Source organism: Hemitrygon akajei, chromosome 6 (genome assembly GCF_048418815.1).
Source record: "Hemitrygon akajei chromosome 6, sHemAka1.3, whole genome shotgun sequence".
Classification (NCBI taxonomy): domain Eukaryota; kingdom Metazoa; phylum Chordata; class Chondrichthyes; order Myliobatiformes; family Dasyatidae; genus Hemitrygon; species Hemitrygon akajei.
In genome coordinates, this window is record NC_133129.1 from 2,009,998 (window position 1) to 2,015,013 (window position 5,016).

The following is a 5,016-nucleotide window of genomic DNA, read 5'->3' on the forward strand; positions in this document are numbered from 1 at the left end:
TTTGATTTTTCAATTTTCATTCTAAATATACATAGTATACATATTACAAAAATAAGTTCTATGCAGTTTTGAGGCAAGGAAAATATTTCCTGCTCAGAGCAATGGTTGATCCACACAGCTGTAAAAAATGGTGGTGGCTGGTCCAACATGCAAATTCCATCTTGTTAAAGAGCTACTCTGCATGACTGATGCTCCATACCAGCATCCCCAGTGAATGAGTGTGTATTCTCCTCCGATAAGCATCTTCATAAAAACCCAGGGACAGAAATTTGGGCACATTTATTTCACGCGGGGTGGGTGTAGAGTAGCAAAGAGAAAAGGAGTTGAGAGTGGAGGGAAGAGGGGCAGAGGGTGGAAGGGGTGTAGGAAGGAGTACAAGAGCTGATGGAGTGTGGGAGGAATGATTGAGAAAAAACCTGAAGGTGGACATAGGCATGCGCACAAGCACAGTAGTGAAGGCAGAAGAATATATTATTGCCAAAGTATACATGTACAGGATTAACTTTTGCCCTTTGGCTCTGGTTAATTCAGCTCTTCAGACCCTGCGAGGATCCCCAGTATTTGTCCTTCTTACCTCTCTCAATATGATGCTCTGTGTTTTGCTGAGTGTATCAAAGTAATTGATTGACCGAGGACCATGCTACAAATAACCGTGTGGACATTGACTCATGTTTAGTGATAATGTGAAATACAATGTTTCATAAAGTCAGGGTGTGGGAGACCACTCAGCCCATCATGCTTATCCTGTGCTATCATTTTCTTTCAATGTGTACAATTTTTGTCAGGATCAGGATATTGCCAGCCACTGCCCTGATCCCTACTGATGGAAGAGTTGGTGGTGGGTCTGGGAGGAGTAATTGAGTGCCCTTGGTGATTAATTGCAGTGCATCTTGTAGGTGGTAACTCTGAAGCCACTGTATGCCAATGGTGGAGTAATTGAAGGCTTACGGTGTTGGTATTGGATATTTTTCACACATAAGACCATAAGATGTAGGAGCAGAATTAGGCCATCTGACCCATCAAGTCTACCCCGCCATTCAACCATGGCTGATCCTTTTTTCTATTTCCTCCTCAATCCCAGTTCCCAGCCTTCTCCCTGTAACCTTTGATGCCATGTCCAATCAAGAACCTATCAATCTCTGCCTTAAATACACCCAACGACTTGGCCTCTACAGGTGCCTGTGGTAACAAATTCCACAAATTCCACCCTTTGGCTAAATAAATTTCTTCACATCTCTGTTTTGAAAGGGCACCCCTCTATCCTGAGGCTGTGCCCTCATGTCCTAGACTCTCCCACCATGGGAAATATTCTTTCCACATCTACTCTGTCTAGGCCTTTCAACATTTGAAAGGTTTCAATGAAGTCATTCCCCCACCCCCGACACCTTCTGAATTCCAACGAGTACAGGCCCAAAGCCATCAAATTCTACTCTTGAAGTGCGTGACCATGGATTTTCCAATGTTGTATTTAATTTGCCACTTTCTTGCCCATTCTCCTAATCTGTCTAAGTCCTCCTGCATCCTAACTGTTTCCTCTACCTGCCCCTCCAGTTTACTTCAGTGGTGGGCAAGTTGTTGAAGATCCTGAGAGGCAGGATTTATGAGCATTTTGAGAGACATAATCTGATTAGAGATAGTCAGCATGGCTTTGTCAACAGCAGGACATGCCTTCCGAGTCTGAATGAATTCTTTGAGGATGTAACAAAACACATTGATGAAGGTAGAGCAGTGGATGTAGTGTATATGGATTTCAGTAAAGCATTTGATAAGGCTCCCCATTCAGGTCTCATTTAGAAAATAAGGAGGCATGGGATCAAGGAGACCTTCCTTTGTGGATCTAGAATTGGCTTGTCCACAGAAGGCAAAGGGTGATTGTAGATGGTTTGTATTCTGCATGGAGGATGGTGACACATGGAATTCCACAGAGATCTGTTCTGGGACCCCTCCTCTTTGTGATTTTTATAAATGACTTGGATGAGGAAGTAGAAGAGTGGGTTAGAAAGTTTGCTGATGACACAAAGGTTGGGGGCGTTGTGGATAATCCGGATGGTTGTCAGTGGTTGCAGTGGGACATCAATAGGATGCAGAACTGGGCTGAGAAGTGTCAGATGGTCTTCAACGCAGGTAAGTGTGGAAGTGTTCATTTCAGTAGATTAAATATGAAGATAGAATATAATGTTAATGGTAAGACTCTTGGCAGTGTTGAGGATCAGAAAGATCTTGGGGTCCATGTCTATAGGACACTCAAAGCAGCTGCACAGGTTGACAATGTTGCCTTCATCAACCGCGGGATTGTGTTCAAGAGCCGTGAGGTAATGTTACAGCTTTAATAGACCTTGGTTAGACCCATTTGGAGTACTGTGTTCAGTTCTGGTCACCTCACTACAGGAAGGATGTGGATACTATAGAGAGAGTGCAGAGGAGATTTACAAGTATGTTGCCTAGATTGGAGGGTGTACCTTGAATGAACTTGACCTTTCCTCCTTGAAGTGACGGAGGATGAGGGGTGACCTGATACAGGTGTATAAGATGATGAGGGGCACTGATTGAGTGGATAACCAGAGGCTTTTTCCAAGGGCTGGAATGACTAACACGAGGAGGCACTGTTTTAAGGTGCTTGGAAATAGGTACCGAGGGGATGTCAGGGGTAAGTTTTTTCACACAGAGAATGGTGGGTGTGTGGAGTGCACTGCTGGCAATGGTGGTAGAGGTGGATACGAAGGGTTTTTTTTAAGAGCCTTTTAAATAGTTACATGGAGCTTAGAAAAATAGAGGTTTATGTGGCTGGAAAATTTTAGGCAGTTTCTAGAGTAGATTACATGATCAGCATAACATTGTGGGCCAAAGGGCCTGTAATGTGCTATAGATTTCTATATTCTATATTCTTGAGCAACACACACAAAAGGCTCCAGGAACGGAGCAAATCAGAAACACGAGATTCAGCAGATGACGAAAATCAAAAGTAACACACACAGAATGCTGGAGGAACTCAGCAGCTATGGTAAGGAAGTCAGTGATTCAGGCTGAGAACTTCCTTCAGGACTGGAGAGGAAAGGGGAAGAAGTTTGAATAAGAAGTTGGGGGGGGCGGGGAAGGTGTACAAACCTGAATGTGAGATGTGAAGGCAGCTGAGTGTGTGAGGGGGATGAAGTGAGAAGCAGGGATGTAAGAGGTGGCAAAGGTAAAGGGCTGGAGAGGAAGGAATCTGATACGTGAGGAGAGTGGACTATGAGAGAAAGGGAAAGAGGAGTGGCACCAGCAGGAGGTGAGGGGAAGAGAAGAAGTAGGGGCATAGTGGGGAATTGAAGAAGAGGGAAGGGCAAAAGGTAAACTTCCTGGAAGTTGGACAAATTCCTGGAGGTTTATGCCATCAGGTTGGAGGCTACCATACAGAATATAAGGTGATCCTTCTTCAACCTGAGAGTGGCCTCATCGTGGCAGTAGAGGAGGCCATGGACTGATCTGTCAGAATGGGAATGGAGACTGGAATTAAATTGGCCGGCCACTGGGAAACCTGCTCTTTCTGGGTGCCACAAAGGAGCTATGGATGTCAGGCAGCATTTATGGGGGTGAATAAACTGTCGACGTTTTAGGCTGAGATGTTTTAGATGAAGGGATGAGACCCTAATGAAGGGTCTCAGCCTGAAATATCAACTGTTTATTAATTTCCAAAGATGCTGACTGACCCAGTGAGTTCCTCCAGCATTTTGTGTGCATTACTTTGTATTTCCATAATCTGCATAATCTCTGTGTCACTGACTTTCTACTGTCCTTCCTGTTAATGCACCAACGCATCTTAACAATATTACAACACTTTCAGTTAATCCGTTCAGTTTCAAGGAACACGGGAAATTGCCTCCATTGAGTTTGAATGGAATGAAGGAACCAGCTTTCTGCTGAGTTTAGAGGGAATCCTGGAACTTGGGATTTAGTGTTTCCCAGAAAGAGTAAGCACTGTGTTCCTGTATGTCACCAGGCAGCCTGGCACCATGCCCGCTCTGTCAGCTGAGAGCATGAACCAGCTCAGTGTATCACAGGAATAGCAAGGATTCCAGATTCAAGAACATTTATTCTCAAAGAATGTGTAAATTATACAACCTTGAGATTTGCCTGCTCACAGGTAGCCACAAATCAAGAAACCTGAAAGAACCCAATTAAATAAAAAGAGAATGAAAATAAAAATAAAAGACCCATATTCGGTATGCAAGAGAAAGAGGAATAATACAAATCATGCAAACAATTGAAGCGAACAACAGCATTCCGAACCGAAATTGAGCCCTCAGATCTGAACCCTGGAGCAGCTGAGAGTAGGCCCGAAGCCTTGCTTATCAGTTCATCACATTAGCGGGCATGGAGCACAGCATCGGGGCAGTCTTGATAGCCTCAGCACCACGGAGATGACCATTGCAGAGAGCGAGCAAAATTGGCTCTCGTCTAGGACCTGGAGAGTACTTCAGCAAAAGGTTCTGGGCCTAGACCACGCCACCCAGTGTCTTGCTCCAGGTCCAGGTTCTGTCACCCAGCCTGAAGTCACTCTCAAGTTCTTCAAATCAGATCAGTGCCCGGAGCGATCGATCCTTGCAGCCAGGCCAGTGGTAGGGGGAACAAATCTCTTCTGCTGGGCCCTGGCTTCTCCTTTTGGTGCCCAGAGAGATCCAACCTTGCACCCGTGACAGTTGTATGACCATCCAAACTCCTCTGCCTGGGCTCCAACTTCTCCTCTTAGCACCCAGGGTGATCCAACCTCACACCCAAGTCAGCCGCACAGGCATTGGAACTCCATCTGCAACACACTGCAACTCAGCTCCTCCCTCAAACTTGCCCGGCCACCGCTCACCACTTCACTGTGTGCAGCAATAACTTAGCACAATTAACTTCAGAAAAGGTATATTTAGTGATGTCTTTAGTTGGATTTCTGAGCTGTTTGACTACCACAGGGCTGTCGCACATGTTCAATAGAGCCATCTTAACCTGAAATTAAGCAATCTGGGTCGGCCCCGCTGAGTCAAAGAATGG